We start from the raw sequence: 22,433 nt of genomic DNA, 5'->3' as shown, positions 1-22,433 counted from the left end.
CTATCAACAATGATCACTCAGCCATGCATTATCCCTTACGTAAGAAAATAACACACAAACTCTATACTGTAAAAGCTATTGTAAAAGCTATACTATGTAACCTTAATGTCGTATCTGGGATTTGAACTCTGGGATTTGAACATCTGCATTTTTTCCCTTATTTTTAACCACTGAGTCTGCCTGCTTGCTCAGGGGCGTCCTCAGAGTTATCCCCTAAGGGTCCATTTGGAACCCCCTCAGGGACCGCCCGAGGGTCCCTGGTCCACAGCCACACTTTGAGAACCACTGCCCTACACTCTTAGAATCAGGAACACAGATGGAGTCATTCTGTTTGACACTGTGAAACTCAGGTGCTGGCCTGCGTGCCAAATAATCTATATAAACATTTTTGTTTCTTTATTATTTTTCCTTTAATATTTATTGTATAGTAATGTCCTTTTATAATGTGTTAGCTCGGAGATGTGACACTGAATGACACATTTATTCATCGTAACCAGGAAGTAACCAAGAATCATGGGTAGTGTAGTGTAGTCTATGCACTACTACATTTAGCTTTGTTTGATGTTTAGTGTAAAACACATTGAATGGCCATGTTGTTGAAATGTGTAAATAAAAAGGCCTTTCCATGATGATGTGAGATATATAATATCAAGTAAGATAAACATGATTGATTGATTTAAATTTGTTTGCAGAATGGCTACAGTTCAAGGATAGTATACTGCTACTAGGATAAAACCAGACAATAGCACGTACAACTTCTTTACATAAGGGTAGGCCTACTCCATTTTCAATTCACCAAGACGTACAAATGTACAATTCTATGCAGAAATTATATTCACGGTTAGGAAATAACGGAAAACATGTACAGTAGCTTATTGATGGAATACTTGTGTGATGAGTGTGTAGTTGTGTAGGCCTACATCTCCTGAACCATCTTTGATTGATTGATTGATTGATTGATTGATTGATTGATTGAAGTACTTAACAGTAGACCCTATGCAGAATAGGTAGCTTACATTTCAAGCACAATTCAATACAAGAACTGTTAATAGTGGACACCATAAAGCATTACACTTGTTTAAAATAGGGTCCACCCTTTTCAATTAATCAGAGGCTTGATAACAATAAAAGTATGAAACCAGTAGGCTACTACTACTTATAAATATATTACTATGGTTTCTACTACTTACATGAATCTATATGGATAACAATGAAACCTAATTCACTAATTGTCTCTGTTACTACTGAATATAAATATATCACTACACTGGGTAAGTTAAATTACAGACGGTATGATAAACATCTTAAGATAATTAGAGGCCAAATGACGGTCAGTCAGTCACCCAATCGTTTATAAACTATTATAGATGACATAATTATGTTAGTACTACTAGTACGAATTAGTTGGTAATCGTTAATTACGAATATAGACAACAAATTCCAATTCAGTTCAGATCAAACACAACTTGCAGTGAGGGAGGACATACTGTCTTTCCACAGCTACAGTACAGGAGGCTCCATCTTCACTTACACACCTCTTCCACCAGGGGGCGAAAGCCACTAAGAAGTCAACGGTTTAACCTGGCTCGTGTAATGCCCCGGTAGTACTAACTGCCCGGCTATTTATAACCGTCCATTGTTATAACGCATCGAACCGCAGAATTGGTCAGCGTGGTCATCGCCGTATAACCGATATAACTCTGTAATTACAAGTCATAACTAGTATATCGGTGAAAAACGTCTCACAAACTGCTGGACATTGGTTTTGATATGGATTATGGACATTGATCTACACTGACTGCAGGTATAGCCTATAATTTTTTTTTATGTGTTACAATTTCGCTCAACAGTGGCATGCCACGTACGTCCCAGGGCTCCTGAACGCATGAATCGCACAACATGCTGTGTTCACATGAAGTCGCTAGCCTATTATGCCATATAGGTCTGACTGTTTAATTGGAACCTCACGCTAACGCTTCGCTATTAACTCCGAAAAGAGGTTCCTGACAGGATATCCCTTAGCTCCGTTTGGAACCTCAATATCTACGCTGCTACCCTTTAGCTCCGAGATGAGGTTCCGTCCCGTGATATCCCTGCACAGGTCGAAATGGGGTCGAGCCGTCCACAAACAAGTGGATCGTTTCCAAAAACTAAACGTATCAGAACCAAGTAGCCCTGAAACATGACTGCCATGATGATTATCATGACAGTCATGACGTAACTGCACCCTGTTTTTTGCGCTCGCTACATTTACAACGTTTACGTATATATAAACATTCGGAATTCAAATATAAAGTACTCACAATTTGTCCCACGGGTGTTAGTTAGTTGCTGCTCCAGCGATTAGAATTGCTACATCCCGCGTTGTTTAATAAAAAGCATTTTTATCCGAGCGCCCCGGCTACTTTTTTCAAACGGGGTTCGTTTGGGAAATCCACAGTTGCACACCGGGAGCGCACTCGCCTATTAGTCTGTATTGGCAGGGCGGTCAGCGTACCTATATCGAACACACCGAGTGCCACCCTCCTCCCGACCGATAGGGGCGCGTAGTTGAAAGCCAATGGCAAAATAACAGCTCGGATAAAAATGCTTTTTATTAAACAACGCGGGATGCAGAAATTCTAATCGCTGGAACAACAACTAACTAACACCCGTGGGACAAATTGTGAGTACTTTATATTTGAATTCCGAATTTTATATACGTAAACGTTGTAAACTAGAATTTCGCGGCCGCTCATCCGGGAGTTACTTTGCCGCGCACTATGGGAAGAAGGAAATTGCGGGAGTTGACTCCACATGTAGTAACGGATGGGTTATTAGTTATTACTAGTCCTTACCCGTTCTGATATATTTCAACTTGTATAATATATTTGTGTGTGTGTGTGTGTGTGTGTGTGTGTGTGTGTGTGTGTGTGTGAGGGTGTGTGTGTGTGTGTGTGTGTGTGTTTTTATGAATAAAAACAGCAGTATAACATGAAAGTATTCTTATTAGTGGTGGGCATAGATTTTTTTTTTTTAATCTAGATTAATCTCACTGCAATTCTGGAGTTAATCTAGATTAAAATGGCTCATTTGAACTCTGCCGAAAGCATTGAAAATATGTGTGCGCTACCTAAATAATGAACAGAAGTAAATCCTTGAACGGGCCACGTGGCCCATTAGACCAGGAGCCCTATCATAATTGGTAATGAAAATATAATACGATGTACGTGTGTTATACATTGTTTATTCAGTTAAACACGAATAACCATAAACACGTTACCATACAGGCAATTTGAAACAGTGGGTGCAAGAACAACCCCCTTTTCTGGGATATGACATTAATTAAACTGTAAACCTAGAGGTGATGAAGAACTGTTTACAGTCAGTAGCTTTGTGACATGATTTGAGTCCAACCTCTACCTCTCCTTCTTCCACCAGTCACTCAGACACACCAGCTTGTTCACATTGTCTGGTGACAAACTAGATATTTTTTTCTGTACAATGTGGCCTGCTAAAGAGAACAGTCTCTCACATGGGACATTGTAGTTTGACGAACACTTTTACCCGGAGCCATATTAGTGCTTGGCCTGCCGGCAGCTTCGCTATCATCAACCAACGCGAAGGGATGCTTGTGCGTTAGGTGATACTTCAGACTTGAAGAACTCCTACAGTAAGCCATTTCTGCTTTGCACAGGGTGCAAACCACCTTGTTCTTGTCGAGGTTTCCACTGGGAAGCTTCTTGTAAAGACATTTCCCCTGAAGCAAACCCGGGTTCACAGAGTCCTGCATGCTGACGTTTGATGTGGCACGCCGCACTGTTCATTAATTTCACCCGTGTCCGGTTAGGTTAGGATTTGTTACCGCCCCGCTCTCAGAGTAATTTATTTCACCTTGTCCCTGTTAGGTTAGGACTTCTCCCTCCCACAGAGTAATTCCGCCGACCGCCAGGTAAAACTATCAAAGTGATATTCCTAGTTTGCTCGCTTTATGCAGTCAATGCAGACCCAGCTCCCAGACTCAACTTTGAGAATAGATTATTCGATAATTTCTTTGACGTGCGATAATATTCTCGCGTTAACGGCCCAGCATTAATTCTTACAAATGCATGGTAGGGAAACGTTTTCATGGTAAGAGCAAGGACCGCAACATTTACACTTATTAGCCCACAGAGCCCCATTTGAAAAGTATCAAGGACCCCCAGTTTGACATGCACCTATATATGGACAGTCGCACAGATCTCAAATTTTTGGCGCTGGCCGACAAAACCCCTGATCTGACGTTACTGGTAGATCATGATCTACCTTTTGAGCACCGCTTAACTCAACCTTTTTTGTCCCAGGGCACACTTTTCATAGCCTAAAAATCTCGGGGCACACCTAGATATACGGTTTGTGTACACTGTATATATACCGGTGTGTATATATAGTAAATATATATATTATATATTAGGGATGCACCGAAAATTCGGCCACCGAAAATATTCGGCCGAAAATGGCTAAAAATGTATTTTCGGCCTATTCGGTTTCGGCTCAAATAGGCCGAAAATATATCACCGAATAGTCAAAACACCGGGTCGGTATAAACACAACACGCGATTGTCTTGAACGTAACCAGAGCGCTCCGCATCTACCTCTCTCTCTCTCCCAACTTCAGTCTCCCCCCCCCCACACACACACACACACACAGCGTCAAGTTGCTCTGTGCTGTGGCTGCGATGCGCTCCGCGAAATCGTCCCAAAACATGGTATTTGTGAGCACCGCCACTGTCTATTATTTTGTCGTATGACAAAAAATGCTCCCCAATGTCTAAATCTGTGAGTTTGCATGCAGGCTACGACGAACACTAGCAGTAGCTTGCTCGTTAGCTCCTCAAATCTGTTCCACCTGTGTGTAATCTCAGCAGCGCATTGAAGTGGGCACAGGCAGGGCAAAAGCAGAAGCAGAACGTCCGTGAACGTTTTGCTTAACAATGATCAGTTGTTCAGTGCTGTTTAACTTATATGTGATACTAGAGCCTAGAGAACATGCTAATATGGCTGCTAAATAAGAACGTTTTCCCCTATCAGCTAGCATGCTATCGTGTGTGTGTGTGTGTGTGTGTGTGTGTGTGTGTGTGTGTGTGTGTGTGTGTGTTTGTGCGTGCGTGTGCGTGCGTGCCCACACACTGTGTAGGACAGTGGTTCTCATAGTGGGAGTTCCAGCTAAATTATAGATAGTTAGGAAGTAAACCAAGTGGGGCCGGTCTGTAACCGAGTGCAAAAATGGAACCAAATACACTCTCAAATTTTACATTGATTTTTACAATAGAAATAAAAATAAATTGGGGTCCCAGAGATAGAAATGGGAAGAAAGACAGTCAGCTATACACAGTCAACATTACAGATTACAGTATCATTACAAGTACAAGGAATGGCAATGAAATCAAATTGTATTAAAAAGGGGGTAAAATATAAATTTTGAAGGAGTATTCATTTTTATTGTCTTTATTGTTAGTTACAACATGCCTACAATAACTTGAAGCATTTTTTTAAAGGTAATTGCAAAAAAGGGGCCATAATCCGATTAATCGTTTAAATAATCGCCCGATGAATCGATTATGAAAATCCATAATCATGTATTTTGCCATAATCAGGTAGCTTTACAACAAAGCTGTATTCGGCTATTCGGTATTCGGTTTTCGGCCAACTGTTTCCTATATTCGGTATTCGGTTTCGGCCAAGAATTTCCCTTTCGATGCATTATTATTTATATATATATATATAAATATATATACATATAGAATATTAGTGGTCCATTACATGAACATGTTTGACAACCATTGCTGTAAAACAACATTGGACAATGATGTTTGACAGTCAGCAATATTGTTGCTTATTCTAGATTTATTTTCTGACTTGATCTGGCCTGTTAACATTTTCATAGACCTGGTTGCTTGTTTCCCTCTCAGTCAATGTGGCAACCCTGGTCAATGCCGTGTTGACTGTTCTGTATGATGATTTAGCTTAGCACACAACAGCTAGGAGGATGCAGCAGGCTGATGCCGTCATGTTTAACAGTATTTTGCGCAATTTTTGTCCCCGAATTTATGGATATGGACTTATGGCTCCATCGCTGCCTCTTTCTTTAGTAGAAGTAGAAATGTAACGTGTTGCTGACTGTTTACGGTACCTCCCTCTCACACACGTGCGCACATGCACACGCACACACACACAGCTGATGTCCTCTCCCACCGATGTCAGCTGTTCATTTATCTCCTTATTCATACACGCTTTGAGCTGAGAGAAGCTATAAAGCGCCTTTTAAATATGACAATGCTGTATATATATCAGCTGCACAGTTCAGACAAGTGTCTGTGGCATATGTAACTTTAACAAAATAGTTTTGACAGCTTAAATCCACGCGGCAGTGTTGTGTGTGGGACACGGGGTAGTGTGTGTGTGTGTGTGTGTGTGTGTGTGTGTGTGTGTGTGTGTGTGTGTGTGTGTGTGTGTGTGTGTGTGTGTGTGTGTGTGTGTGTGTGTGCAATCAGAAGTACTGGCAGTAGCGAAATAACAAACGCGATCTGTCTAATCGTAGTAGTTGGGTACAAACCAAGTTGTTTCTAAGAACAATGTTAATGTAACTAAGACATTCGCTGAGCGACCTATATTTTAAATGCAGAGATTTAGAAGGAAGAAGCGAAATGGTGAGGCGACTATAGGCAAGGTTTCTCTGCGGAGTGCGGAGATCCATAGGGGAGATCACATTACAGCAGCCAAAGAGGGAGGGGCTGAGAGCTTTATGGGCACATCTTTTCATTGGCTAGTGGCACATCTTTTCATTGGCTATGCGCACATCTTTTCATTGGCTATGCGCACATCTTTTCATTGGCTATGCGCACGTGACAACTTTAGACTTGTTAATGTAGATGTAGCGAGCACAAAAAACAGGGTGCAGTTAAGCCTTGACTCTCGTATGAATACGAGAGTCAAGAACCAGGGCTACAGAACCAAGATACAGTTGATAAACTATGGCATGTAACATTACAAAGCGGTTGTTTGTCAGCCAGAACCATGTTTTCCCTGGTTATTCCCAATGCAATCTTACGGAAGCAGTACTGCGCATGCGAACGGGGGTTGACTGAACAAATTTATTTTAAATTTAAGACTGATTTAAGCAGTTGTTTCAGCCCGGACTTAAATTTGCACGTGCCGGCGTTAAGTTTATCATCTGTGTCTCGATTCTGTATACTTTTTGGAAACAATACTGCAAAAAGGGTTTAATCCACTGTTTGTGGACAGGCGCGAACCAGTTGCACTCCATTTCGATGTGCAGGGATATCACGGGATGGAACATCATCTCTGAGCTAAAGCGTTGCAGCTTAGATATCGAGATTCCAAACGGAGCATCCAGCTCACCAATGTGCTATCAAAGCCAATTGCTTTTAGCTTATTAGAGGACAATGTTTAGAGCTTAATAAAACATTAATCCAACCTCGCAAGTAGAAAGCTAATGTTTACATTGGCAAATGACGCCCGGAGTGAAGCTATGGAATGGAAGATTATCACTTCCGGTTCAACGAGCGAGTTCAAGGCTCTCTAAAGAGTCATTTCCGTGACTTTTAAGACTTTAAGAAGTCGAAGTTTGAAACCTCCTTATGCTAGCGTGTAATGGCTAACGATAACGCCGGTCGTGGTCAGGCATGCAGCCTACACCACAACAACAGCCCACCTCCCTCAACATTCAAGGTATGTGACTTGATGTTAGGGTTATCAGAATCAATGCTAATATTTGTCGAGGTCGGTCATAAGAACCTCTTTGGGTGACCGATACACCCTAGCAGTTAGCATTTTATAATAGGCTGTTTTCAAAGCCCATGATTATAGCCCCAGCACGGCTGTGGTTTCATGCCGCTATGCCTCGTGCAGCTGTCAACCAGCTAACAGGTTGGCCCCATGTTACGACTAGTACGACTCCCCGAGGGCACCAGGCGAGGCCCTTGAGCCTGCTTCAACCCGGGAGTGGCAGTGGCATATCAGGGCATGGGTTCAAATCTAGGCGGCGCCAATTCGGTGCACTCACGTTAGAACCCCTGCATTTATGGTCGACCCTGCCACAACTGCAGGGTCTTCGTCATCCTACCCGTACTGCCTCAGAGAGGCCGCAGAGAGCGTGTGCACCAAAACGAACATTCCCTCCAGTGTTGTTATGTGTGTAAACGAAATGCTAAATGTGTGCAATTCTGTTTGTGCTGCAATAAATGTGATGTTCCTTTTCAATGTGCAAGCTAAATAAAAGAAAAAACAAAAAAACAACAACAAGCCAACTTGTTGCCCCATCGCCCAGGAGGGCCATGGTGGCCCTCCCGGGTGATGGGACAACAAGTTGGCAACGTTTCGGGGGTTCTCCTCGCCACAGGCTGGCAACGTCACGGCCAAATTTTCTCCCCACCGTGCCATTGCACCATGCATGGCACCGAATTGTGGGGAAGGCTGCCTCGCACAGAGGCAGCAAGACCGTTTAGTTGCCAGCCAACATGCTCGTCACAAGTAACCGGCCCGCTGGCTCGATGTTTTCGGCAGTGGAAGCAGTGTGGAGCTTCAGCATGGGTACTGAGCACCACGACCGCCAATGTCACAACACGTATTTTTTACTCAGGCTGGACTGGACGGGCAGCGGATATTCTACGGGCAGAAATACTTTCCCTCGTAGAAACGTATGCTGTCAGAGAGGTCCCCTCGTGCCGGAGTCTCAACAGATTTTACAGCCATTACTTCCTGGTCACAAAGAATGGGGGAAATGCACAGACGCAGCTATCGTCCCCCCTACACTCACGGGGGGTCCGCATAGCAACGTTTTTGGACGACTGCTTGGTCTGTGCAGCATCACCAGCGGAGGCATCGCTCCACACAACACAAGTAGTGGACCTCTTGTCCTCCCTGGGCTTCGCTCTAGTCTAAACTACAAAAAGAGAATCCTGGTCCCAACCCAGATGATAACTGGAGGTTACGCAGTAACCGTGGTTATATTAGGGATATGAGTGAAGCGATTCACTATGGGAGCGCTCCCAATGAGCGCGAGACACAGAATAATTATTAATAAACTCACATTCTACTAGTCGAATGGGCCTTTGCGACATGCCGTATTCCGTTACCTCCCCGGGTATAACTGGCGAAATACGCACACGCGCACTAATTCGGTGAACATTTTCCTTCTGCCGTAACAAGCTAGAATGGTATCTTGGTGAATCGCTTCACTCATATCCCTAATATAACCACGGTTACTGCGTAACCTCCAGTTATATAGCGGAATATTCGCTTCAGCGATTCACTATGGGAGACTTCATAAACTCCCTTCACCATATCACTGACGTGACACACCCATCCGACAGGTATCCCACCGTGGCCACCTGCCCAGGATTCGGGAAGACAGGCAGATGAAGACCAGCCGGGTCACCGGTCTAGTGAGGCGCAGAACAGCCCAAAGGCCGTCTAGAGCACCCCAGGGCTAACTGGGCTGATGGTCTTGGACCACCTTATGGCTCCAGGGCCTAAACCTATGCCCCAGGCTCTAGGCTAACCTAAATTACCTGAACCAGGGTCTACCTATGCGAACCGCCGCGTGCAGACGCGACACCAAGGACAGCATGAGCCAGAGCCGGCCCTGCTACGTCCAGGTTATAAAACCTCGCAAACGTCGACGGGGAAGACCAGCTTGCCGCCGTACAGACGTCCTGTATCGAGACACCCTTGAACAACGCCCAGGATGCCGCCACACCCCTCGTGGAGTGTGCCCTCAGGCCATCCGGCGGGGGCGTACCCGTACTAGCATAGGCCAGTTGAATGGCTTCCACAATCCACCGGGAAAGCCGCACCTTCGTGACAGGTTTACCTATCGCCCCAGCGCCCCATGCTACAAACAGCTGGCTACCCTGCCTAAAGGGAGCCGTTTTCTGCATGTATATCCTCAACGCCCTCACCGGGCATAGAGAGTGTAACCTCCTATCGTCCTCCCCCGCATGAGGAGGTGGATGGAACGACCTCAGATCAACAGGAACACTCCGAGAGAGATTCTTAGGTACAAAGGCTGGGTTCGGTTTCACCGTCACCCTAAGCCCATCCTCACTGAAGAACATGCAGTCCGCAGTCAGCTTACAGATAAGGCGTGCATGTCACTAACCTGCTTCGCGGTCGTCAGCGCGACCAAGAGAGCGGTCTTGAGCGATAGGAACTTAAGCTCCACCAACTCCAGAGGTTCAAACGGCGCCTCCATAAGAGCGCCCAGAACCAGAGATATGTCCCATGGCGGAACCATAGACCGAGAGACCGGACGTGCCCTGTTCGCGCCCTTCATGAAGCGACGTACTAGGGGTTATTCACCCAAGGTCTTCCCCTCAATACCTATGTGACAGGACGAAATGGCTGCCAGATTGACCGTGGAGAAGGATTTCCCGTCGTCCAAAAACTCCTGAAGGAAGGTCAGAACTTCCTTCACCGAGGCCAGGTACGGGACTACTTGCCCAGGCCTCTTCAAACACCATCGTTCGAAGACCCGCCAGGCCACATCGTACTGTTTTCTGGTCGACTGGGCCCTAGCCCCTTGAATAGTCGCTATGACGTTAGGAGGTAGGCCCCCCTCTTGCAGATTCAACCTCTCACGGGCCAGGCCCAAAAGTCCAGCGCGTGTGGTTGGGGATGGAATATTTCGTGCCTCACTTGAGTGAGCAGGTCCGCCCGCAGCGGGAGCTGCCAAGGGAGGTCGTACAGGAACGGAGTTATCTCCGACCTCCATGACCCCCAGGACGGAGCGATCAGGATCAAGGTCAGGCCCTGAGTTCTCACCCTGTTCAGCGTGGGAAGGATCAGGGACAGCGGGGGGAACGCATACAGCAGAGTCCGAGGCCATCCATGAGCTAGAGCATCCAAGCCCAGAGGTGCCTCCCCCCGATAGAGAAGAAGAGGGGACATTTCGTGTCCTCCACCGAGGCGAACAAGTCCACCTCGGGAGTCCCGAACCTGCGCCGCTACCGCGGGATGTAGAGACCAGTTCGCATACCTGAGCGGACCCCTGGATAGCAGGTCGGCCCCTGCATTCAGGAGACCTGGGACGTGACATGCCCTGAGCGAGAACTCACAAAATCAGCTGGCGCGCTAGCATGTGCAGCTGGCGTGACCTGAGTCCGCCCTGTTTGTTGATGTAGTACATCGTCGTGGTGTTGTCCGTGCGTATCAGCACGTGGTAACCACGTAGAAACCGCTCGAAACGGTGTAGAGCTAGCAGAACCGCCATTAACTCCAGATAGTTTATGTGGACCTCTGGGTGAGGTCCGAGACCACTTCCGACGGATTCAAACCCAGAACCAGGGGTGTTGGGGGGCTGGCCCTCTGCAGCCCCCGAGGCAGGGCCCTGCCTGCTATTTATTGCGGCCACGTCCGTGTCCACGTCCCCTGAACCCGCCTCTGCGTGAGAGGGGGCTCTGGTGGCGGCGGTCATCTCCACGAGGTGCTCGCTGTCTTCCACGGGCCTGGTTGAAAGTACGTGACCCCTCCCCCCTCCCCGTGAAGGGGGGGGGGGGGGTGGGGGGCGGGAGGACGGACGCTCATTGCGGACTCTCCAGGCCTGACTGCTGTGCCTCTCGGCGGGCTGGCGAGCAGGAGGGGGCGGGGCTGACTGAGCAGGTCTACGCGGGCGGGGGAGGTGGCTTCCCGCTTCGGCCTGCCGTCTTTGCTCCTCTCCGGAGGCGATTAGCTTGTTTAGGGCGCCGTGGAACAGGCCCTCATGAGTGATGGACCCCCTAAGCATTACAGAATGGACGTCACCTGGGTTTGGAATAGGGAACACATCCAGCCATCTCGCTCTTTCCTGCTGGACTGCGTTGGCCATGCCTCGTCCAGCAGCCTCCGTGACGGTCAGCGTGAGCTCAATGATCTCATCAACGAGGCGCTGGGCTCGCAGTTGGTCGGAGTGGCGTACCTCGGCAGTCTGAGAGGGGCCGTACTGCAGCTGCGTCAGGAGCATGAGAGGGAGCCTGCAACAGGGCCCTGCGCGTTAGCTGACTTAGCAATGGTCACCATGCTTGTCGTAGAGGCAGGTTGAGAGCAGCGAGGGTCCTTGTCTGCTTGTCAGGGAGAGGCCTGTCGAGGGGACTGGGGAGCTCAGTGAGCTGGGGTCTAGGCACCCTGCGGTGGCCTGTTATTGTTGGAGTCCTAGCAAGCCCACTCGTGGCGTGTCTGATTTTTGGGAGGTGTCCAAGGCCAGCCCCCGTCGGCGTTGTTTCTTGGCGTCTGCGGTAGGTTCGGCCCAGGTGTGGGTCAGCACACTTTTAAAACCTCCGGCGAGTGGCAGCAAGTCTTTAGGCGGCGGCTCGGTCCGCACGGTTCTGCGGCATTGCCAGCCGTCCTCAGGCGGCAGGCCAGGGTCCTCCTTGGGCCAATCTTGTTTGCACCTGACCGCTGCTGTTCTGTATAGATCCAGCAGCTCGGTCTCGCGCTTATGCAGCTCGGCTGCGGGTGGAGTGGCCTCTGGTGGTGCCGTGGCAGCGGCGGCGCCCTGCACGGGCGCCACTTCCTGCCCAGCTGGGGCTGCCTGTTCGGCCGCCATTGCTTGGGCGTCGACGGCCGGAGGGTCCTCGGCCTGCTGCTCTCCGTCCACATCGACGTATACCTCCTCAACGATGACGTCGTCTTCGTCGTCGTAGTCGGAGTCGCGGACCTGGTCCAGCACCCTATAGTGTTGGTAGGAGGGAAGGTCGGTCTCCATGTCGTCGCCTTCGTCCCCGTCTCCGTCCTGGTCATGGTCGGTACGTGGGGCGTGGGTCAAGGGCGGGAAGTCCTTGTCCATGTCGAAGACTGGGGGGGCCTTGGCCGCCGCTGCTGGGGCCCCCTGGGACCCGGAGGGTCTAGACGGGGAGGCTGCTGCCTCCGGTGGAGGTCTACTCACCGTGGCCGATACAGTGGAGCGAGGCCTGGCGCCTTGCCTGATGAAAACATCTCTCTGGTCATTGTTATTATAATCAGCAGAGGGTAGGGGGATCCCTGAGCTCATTGCTACACACGGGGGACCATGGCTAGGCCGCGTGTTATTTCCCGCGGCGGGGCCTGCACGGCATCCATCTTGTGCTTCTTCGAGCAGACGGTCCTCGAAGTCGTCATATCTCCCGTCGTCGTCGTCGCGTTCGGGGGACTCATACATCTTTCGCACACGGGTCAAACGGCGCCAAAGATTGCGTTTGTCCATGTCCGAGCACTTAAGACATTTGCCCGGAAAATCTAGGTCCTCTTCTGCATGGTCGAGGCCCAGACAGTAGGCACACAGATTGTGTTGGTCCCATCCGGACATGGAGTTGCCGCAAGAGCGGTTCTTGCATGTTTTCTGTGGCATCGGGTACTTGTCGCCTTGGTAGCGGCGGGCTGACACCCTAGAACAGCTCCGTTCAGCCATGCTGCTGTGGTTACCCTGAGAGCACACTAGCGGCTAATAAGACTGGCTTGTACAGCAACGGAGATAAACGATACGGCTTGTGCAGCACGATAAAGTATTATGGCTTATACAGCGACCCGAACAAACAGGCTAGAAGCTATCGCTTATACAGCGGGGCTAACTAGCTAAACAGATGCTATGCTTATGCAGCAGCTAACAGGCTAAGCAGTGTTAGCTTACACAGCGAGTACTTACTTAACGATAGAAGTCTTAAATTCGTGAGCTTATATCACCGAGGTGAGATCACCGATAAAGGAACCTCGCGGTACAGGTCAAATTGCGGACCCGTCCTTATTGAGATTAATGTTTTTATATAACCAATATCGGAAAAAGGATCTCAGTGATATGAAAGCTTGTGTCTCACGAGCAGAAGAAAATCGAATTAGTGCGCATGCGCGTATTTCGCCGGTTATACCCGGGGAGGTGAATACGGCATGTCGCAAAGGCCCATTCGACTAGTAGAATGTGAGTTTATTAATAATTATTCTGTGTCTCGCGCTCAGAGGGAGCGCTCCCATAGTGAATCGCTGAAGCGAATATTCCGCTATATAACCTACATAGGCATCACTCTGGACTCCAGATCCTCCACAGTCAAGACAGGGTGACCACGTTCAAGCGGTGCATTTCCCAATTTAGAGTGGGGTGCAGGATTCAGTTCAAAGTGTGTCAACGCATGGCTGGTCTCATGGCCTCAGCCATTGCTCTAGCTCGCCTGGCCAGACTCCACATGAGACCCTTCCAGATGTGGATGACGTCCCTAGGGGTCCCAGGTACTCAAGCACAATGCAAAGTCCTAGTCACACAGGAGTGTCGACACACTCCAGTGGTTGGGGTCCCACGACACTCGTAACGGAGTCTCCACGGGGAGAGTCCTCTCCAGGAAAGTCCTCACAACAGACGCCAGTCTGTCAGGCTGGGGCGCCACGCTTCAGGGCATGGCAGCCAGCGGAGCGTGGGACCAGAGTCACGGGTATTTCCACATCAACTACTTGGAGTAGCTTGCAGAGTTTCTGGCGCTACACCACTTTGAACGTTACGTCAAAGGTTGCCACATTCTTGTAAGATCGGACAACACAACGACGGTATGTTACATCAACAAGCAGAGCGGACTAAGGTCCCCAACCCTGAATGCTCTGGCAAAGCAACTAGTGTTGAGGTGTGACGAGCACCTCCTCTCGATCAAGGCATGCCACGTCCCAGGGCTCCTGAACGCAGGAGCGGACCTGCTGTCCAGGAGACCACTCCAGTACATGGACTGGTCCCTTCACCCGCAAGTAGTGGCCCAACTAAGGGACAGGTTCGGGGCCCCAGTGGCGGACCTCTTTGCCACAGAGGAGAACAGGAAGTGTCACCGGTTCTTCTCCATCAAGGGGACGGCAACGCTAGGCGTGGATGCCCTGGCCCACGAATGGCCACAAGGGTTGCTGTACGCGTTCCCTCCCAACCTGACATCAACCTGTAGCAGGGGGTCAGGACTCGACGGTTGTGGGGGGGGGGGGGGTGGGGGGGGGGGGGGGGGGGAGGGATAGGGCTCCTGGAGGTCGGAAATAGCTCCTCTCCTATAGAGCACCGAAGTCTGACGTCACTTTCAGTAGAGGGCGTCAGTCCCCAGGTTCATGTATTTTTTTAGTTGCATTGAAATCGCCATAGGAGGATTTTTAGATTGCTTCATATAAGAACTGTGTTTGAAAATATCCGCCGCCGGCTCTCACTCATATGATATGAAGAATCAACTGACTGAGAGAAAACGCTAATGTTACTGCTACTGAATTAGTTACATTTTCGCTAGAAGCAGACTGTATCATATATGAGTGACTGACTGTTGACATAACGATACAGAGACACCTCCCTTGACAATAACGCCTAGACAGCTTGTTTCATTTTTCGGACCGACAACGCTTATAGTAGACGATATTAAGATCACCCCCATTATTCTCCATAGAGAATGTAGGGGGGCGCGACAGGGGAATCCGAAGGGATGAGCGAGTTACGTCAGGACTTCGGTGCTGTATGTGGGTGGGGTGGGGCGCTCAGCGCTGTCAGAGGGGCTGCTTAAGGCGGGGATGATTCATTACCAGGGACCCTGGGCCTGGGAATCTGGTGGGGTGCCTGTGAGGGGTGAATGTGGTTGCGAGGGCCTGCCACGGTGTGGTTGGCCAATGCCCAAGTCAGGGGGTTGCCAGGGCTGTCAGATGGTTGTAGTTTATAGCATGGAATGTCTTGTTTGCGGTGCCTGGTAGGCTGTCCAGGTTCTGTCCTCAAGCTAAGTGGGATCTGGGGACCGTGTTTGAAAGTGGTCCTGACTGTATAAGTGCTACTCTGGATGAAGGAGATCTCGTAACTGCTGGAATAGGCTGCCATAACTGCTGTATTGGATTGACAATAGGCTCTGAGTGAGGGACACCCTCACAAGGTGGTTTATGAAAGGTTGCGCGGAAACTCACCGGTGACCCGGTCTCTGGTCCGCCGTGAGGACCAGAGAACCGCCCTCTTGAGACCCCGTTCGAACCACTGAGACATTAGGTATGAAAACCTGTCCTGAAGGTCATCCTATTGGTGGCCCTCTCGATGGCAATGACTGACAGTGTCACAGTAGGATGAGACTAGGGTCTACGTACGGTTATGCTCGGGGGGTCTGAACTCTAATGCACGTTAGGCCAGTTGTAGGGGCCAGGGGGGACCCGAGGTCCTTTCACCTCCTTGCACGTGCTGAGGATGAGAAGTTGCAACACCCTATGCCGGTCAGGGCATATGGTGTATATGGCCATAGACATATATAAAGGCTATAGTGCTCAAGACGGAGTCTCTGACGTAGTTCACTCGGCGGGCCATCTTGCTGAGGGACTACAGTACAGTATGTACAATGGCAGCTCAAACAACAATAGTCATAACTCCCTCAAATCTTGACAGATTTACAAACGGGTTGGTTTATTACAAGCGGTGTCAACGTGGCTATGATTCAGGGTGCTTATCTGCTTATTTGTTTTTTTTATGAACGTTGTATAAAAGCATATACGCATGCAGACATCTGACGTTTATAACAAACCAAACCGTTTGGAAATTGAGCAAGTTATGTTTTCCCCATAGACACAATGTTATGCTGCCCTTCGGTAAGGTCGAAGGTCAGGCCGTCCCAATTGGTGTTCTGCCACCTGTGGGTTTGACGGCTCACTCCACCCGCAGTGTGGTGGCATCCTGTATTTTTGGTACAGGATGTCTGTTTGGCGGCGAACTGGTCGTCGCCTTCGACCTTTGCAAGGTTCTACAACCTGGACGTTACTGAGCCCTCGTGGCTCATGCAGTCCTTCAAGTTGCTGAGGAGTTTGGGAATCGCCCTCAGGCCCCCTATTCCTTTGCCCAGATGGCCAGGTTACTTATGGGGGTTAGGCCATAGAGTCAGAGCTTATAAGGCAACCTAGGTTGTCAGCTCCTTGCATATAAGCGGGGCCCCTGGGTCAGGGACCCGATGGGCCTCGACCGTTGACCTTATCACTCCACTAGGCCGATAGTCCTATGGGGGCGTGGTCAACCGTCTAAGGACAGGTGCAGCCCTAGGATTTGGTCTCGTGAAAACGAACGGAGTGTATGGATCCTCCTAATGAAGCATAATGTTCCTTAAAATAACTGGAGGTTATGCAATAACCGTGGTTATTTAAGCAACTTTGCGAGGAATTACGCCAGTTGACCTTTTCATTTTTTTTGCCGATGGGTTCCCAGATTGTGATGTATGTACTCTGAGGTTCCAGGGGATAGAAGTGGCTAGATAGAAGTGGCCGAGGGTTGGCCCACCCTCGGCCCTCCACTTCCTGCGGGGTGCCTATGTTTTCTTTCCCACTATCAACAACGTATACACATTCTGAATGGCCCTGCTGACAGATTCAGTAGCATAGCTCGGAATATGTTCTTGAGAGATTACAGACATCACCCACAGCATTGAAATGTCTGGCCATTTCTGATCATTGTTCCTGATGGATGTTCTGAAAACCTGGTTTTAATTTCCCTAATAATACGGTCTTTGTCAAGTATATACTTGTCAAGTATATACTTGACAAAGACTGTGAGGTCGAAATGTCGTATTTTTCTAGGACTTTCGGTGTAAAATAATTGTTCGTTTCTCATAATGTCGAGACATATTCCTAAAGTGCCATCCAAGACAAAGAAGCGACCACAGAGCCACACGGAGGGCGCCATGATTCACCGCTGGAATGCATTGTGCCGTGATTTCTCAGAAGCCCTGAGAAGTTGTTTTGGGTTTTTTTCCTCCGGTCACATGATCCAAACATGTATCAGTCCGAGGAAAACCATGTATGTCTTAAAAGTTATCAAAAATGGCAAAAAGTTGTGTTTAGTGTGTTGAGCAGGGAAAGAGCAAAGAGGTCTTTTTATCAATTAGGTCGGGAAAGTCAGGTTCCGCAGGGAATTATTAATAGGGAGGGTTATCACAACAAAACAAAAAAGTAGTGATATTTGAATTAGGTGAAATCACTGAATATAAGGCCTTATTCCTATCACACAAGTTATTATTATGTAAGTCCTTTTTCATGTCACATCAAAGTCCTTATTATTAAAGTGCTTATTGTATTCCAGACCACGTGTAGCCTATTGCCTTGTTTTCATTGGGGTCCTTTATACTCAATTCACCAAAGTCCTTAGTATTAAAGTATTCATTGTATTCCTTCATTCCAGACCAGTGTGTGGAGTCCTGTCTGCAGGTGAAGATCAGTTCTACAACCAGGAGAACAGCCCATTAAACAGGAACCTGAAGACCAGCTTAAGCAGGAACCTGAACTTAAGACCATCTGAATCCCAGTAAGTTTCAAGCACTCTCTTTACTTCTTGTAAAAGTGGGCCGGTACAGAGGGTGTAAAGTAGGGCATTAACGAGTTGAGATTTTTCCTAGTTGACTTGTCAGACAGTAGTCAAAGTTGAGTTGATGTGTCGTTTTATGACGGGGGAGGGGGGATCCCTGATCCCTGAGAAAACTTTAACAGGGGGCGGGTGGGGCTGTGCGCCGACTGCATGCATGCTCTAATACAGAGCTTGTCAAATAGAGCCACTTACCATGGTGCGCACACAGTGGCCTCTCCAATATGGCACAGAAACCCATTAGAAAGGTAGGCAACACACAGCGTATGTATGAATGGCAAGGCGCTGATTATCAAAACATAACAATTTAATAGTAAACACTAAACAGTGCAGGCACAAATGCACACTGGCCAAAAAGAGAACGCAACAGATATGGGGCATAATTGGCACACAGCGCAGCAGCGGCCAGCCATAATAACACAATACGAAATAAATATAACATTATAACACAGTACAGCAGCCCGACCTTCAGAACACAATAGAAGACATAGGTCATAGGTATAATTAACATTATAGCAGCCAGCAGCAGTTGGCACATCGTCAGAAAACAATCTGCTATTACCTTCCACATTCACGACATGAACAACATGTCTTCCTTCTCCTCCGAACAACTCAATAACGTCCTTTTCTTTTCTGAGCCATGCAGTAAATAAACAACAACAACCCACACTGACCGGAGACGGAGATATTCATGCGTCCCGCGCGTAAAGCTAAACCAGAAACGGGACAGTCACTGTCAGCACGGGGGGTGGGGGGATAAAGTTTGTGCGCTTCTGTCTTTTTCTTTTTCTTTGACTCAACTTCAACTTCAGCCAGTCAATTAGTGGTTCACCGCTGAGAGCGCAGAGAACGTACATCAAAGGAACACACAGCTACAGATAGGTTGTTAATTCTGTCCGTGACAATAACCAATCCTACAGTTTGAGTTCTGTATACACACACAGAGCAAAAATAATATGGGTTAAACAAATGTATAGTTTTTTTTGTCTTTTTCCGAAAAAAATGAATGAATTGATTATCAATTTAAAGGTGATATTGACAAGTTTCCAGTGTTTGTAGTACACAGAAGTGTTTCCAAACAAATTCAAATCTAGCTCCACCCCCTCCAACGTCATTCTATTGGCTGAGCCAGGTCACTTCAGGCTATGGGGTTGTTGTTGCTCCTGGTAGGGACCCAATGTATATTTGCACTCATATGGCTAAATATGGCATTCAAAATTATGAATTTCTATTGTACATCTTAGTTGCAATGAAAATTAGTTGGCATGCTTTTTTTTACGGGTAACTGTACCATAAGCGCAATATCACACGAGTCCCGTGGCGTGGTCGCAATTCTCGCAATGAAGAAGTGGCAGCGGAGGCAGAGGCTCACTCTGCTGTCAACATATTAATTCTCTTTTATTTGTAATCGGTGGCGGTGCATATAAAATATATATTGCCCCTCAAATGCCCCAGCCACCACAGCATCGTTCATGTGAACCATTTTTTCCCGGTTGTTCATTGTAATGATCAAAATCGCTGATTCGCTATGATGATGATCCGTCATCATTGACCACGACCGCGACCACTGTAGAATCCACGCTTCAACCCGCCAGGCAAGCTCCAGACAGCCGCACCGACGGAGCGAAGGTCCTCCAGTGGTGGTGACTGTTGATTCGCTATAGCGACTTCCACCATTTCAACAAATAACCACATACAAAACACTTCACATGAACGATATTGATGTAACCAGGAGATGTGGTTGGGGTCCGATCATCCGACGTTCTCTCGTCTCGGAATGACTCGGATGACTCTCCTCCTCTGCCTGGCCGCTGGGCACTGGGATGAGGCAGACCCTCCCCGGGGTGGGGGGGGACTGGGGCTTTGAAGTTTTAAGACACCCTCGCTGTGATTGGCTAAAACTCCGCCTCACCCCCCCACTAACCCCTCCTCCCCCTCACACCCCGAGATATAAACACCTAGAACTCAAAACATCCCAGAGGCAGCCAACGGTAGTGTCTGCCTGCAGGAAAACAGCATCATACAGGGGATTCTAGAGGGAAAAAAAGGCCAAAACTCTAGATATATATATATTTAAAATGTTGGCTTAAAACCTGTCTATATCACCTTTTAAGAATCAACAATGCGATGACTACATCAATGCATTTACCTAAATGTACCATGAAATAAAATTTATTAGTTAAATGATTAATGGGTTCACTGAAGCTGTTCAGTTAATTTTACTTCAGTATTAACTAGTGGTAGGCATAGATTCATTTTTTTAATCTAGATTAATCTCACTGCAATCCTGGAGTTAATCTAGATTAATCTAGATTAAAATGGCTCATTTGAACTCTGCCGAAGGCATTGCAAATATGTGTGTGCTACCTAAATAATGACCAGAAGTAAGACCTTGTGAACAGGTTTAGACCAGGAGCCCTAATTATGGATACAACTAGCCTATTAATACCTTATATATTTCATATTGTGAGTTTGTAGAACTGTTCAGTGTTGCCAAGTCTAGTCATTATAAGCTACTTTGGACTTGTCTATCTGTAAAGTTTCTTTAACATATTGGTGGTCCTTGACATGAAAATGCTTGAGAACACTACTCTAAAACAACATTGGACAATGATGTTTGACAGTCACCGTATAGTTGCTTATTTTAGACTTGTTCTCTGACTTTTTCAGATTTTCTGACTTGATAATTTTCTGGCCTGTTAACATTTTCATAGACCTGGTTGCTTGTTCCTCTCTTAGTCACGAAATGTGGCAACCTTGGTCAAAGCGGTTTGTTGTGGTTGTGAATCTGCATGGATAGCACAAGCACAAAAGCTATCTAGTAAGAAAAGTTGTGGAACTTTAACGTGTTGCTGACTTGCTGTTTACCGTTCCTCACAGAGTGGACTCCGTGCAGACGTTGCAGTGCTACGCCTCCTCACACACACATGCACACACACACACGCACAGTCACACACACGGCCGACTCCTGGCCGCTATGCAGACCCAGCTCCCACTCTATACCCAGCTCCCAGACCCAATTTTGAGAATAGATCATTTTTTTATCGCGCGATAAGAGTCTCGTGTTAACGCCGATAACGGCCCAGCATTAGTATTAACTAACCTGCTGACATTTACAACTCATTACATATTTAAGGACTGTCTCTCATTCAGCTCGTCTCGCATAGAGTAATCTGTTGATAACCTTTTCCAGGCATTACTCTGCACTGAGGTACAAGATTCAAACCTTATAATATTATAGAGTCTCTTTGTATTTATCCCCAGATTTTCTGCACATCCATGTGTGTAAAGAGGAGGTTACACCTGACGAGGAGATGAGCTCCATTCTGGTCCAGGAGGAGCCACAACCTCCACAGAATAAAGAGGAACAAGAGGAGCTAGAGCTTCAAAGACCAGAAGAGGCTGGTGGGTCAACGTTGACATTACTAGCAGTGAAAAGTGAAGATGATAATGATGAAGAAAACAGAGAGACAGAGCCTGTAGCCGGCACCTCAACTCAACAAATGAAAACCCAAGCTTATATAGTGAAAAGTGAAGATGATGATGATAATGATGATGATGAAAACAGAGAGACGGAGCCTGTAGCCGGCACCTCAACTGAACACATGAAAACACAAGCTTATATAGACTACTGGGTACGATCACAACCAACTAGTGATGACCAGCTCCTCTCTTCACACTGTTCTGAATCTGACACTGAAGACAGTGATGAGTGGGAGACCACTCAGACCAGTGAAGGTCAGTCAGCTTTAAACACACTAAAATTACAAAACACACAAAATGTGGGAGGACAGCGCAAACTGTCCCAGGACCTGAAATCAAAACAAACTGACTCCATGAGGAGTCACACAGGGAAGAAAAGCTTTAGCTGTACAGAGTGTGACAAAATGTTTACTCAAAAGGGAACTCTAAAAACACACATGATGACTCATACTGGCGAAACGCCCTTTTCTTGTACAGTTTGTGGTAAAGGCTGTGCTACCGCAAGTCGCCTAAAAACACACATGGTGACTCATACAGACGAAAAGCCCTTTTCTTGTACTGTTTGTGGTAGAGGCTTTGCTCGGATAGATTGTCTAAAATCACATATGAGCACTCATAGGCCTACAGGTGAAATGCCCTTTTC

The 22,433-nt window shown here is 47.5% G+C and overlaps 1 long non-coding RNA gene across 1 annotated transcript in view; it reads left to right on the top strand.

Moving 5' to 3' along the window:
* The first annotated feature begins 1,673 nt into the window (after nt 1-1,673).
* LOC310868268 overlaps nt 1,674-22,433 on the top strand; it is a 33,700-nt gene continuing 12,940 nt past the window's right edge. Inside the window, exon 1 of the long non-coding RNA XR_014570070.1 lies at nt 1,674-1,804. This is a non-coding gene — a long non-coding RNA (uncharacterized lncRNA). The remainder of the gene's footprint in view (nt 1,805-22,433) is intronic.

This window comes from Protomyctophum parallelum (genome assembly GCF_964188405.1).
Source record: "Protomyctophum parallelum genome assembly, chromosome: 12".
Taxonomy (NCBI): Eukaryota; Metazoa; Chordata; class Actinopteri; order Myctophiformes; family Myctophidae; genus Protomyctophum; species Protomyctophum parallelum.
This window is presented reverse-complemented; position numbering and strand designations above follow the sequence as displayed.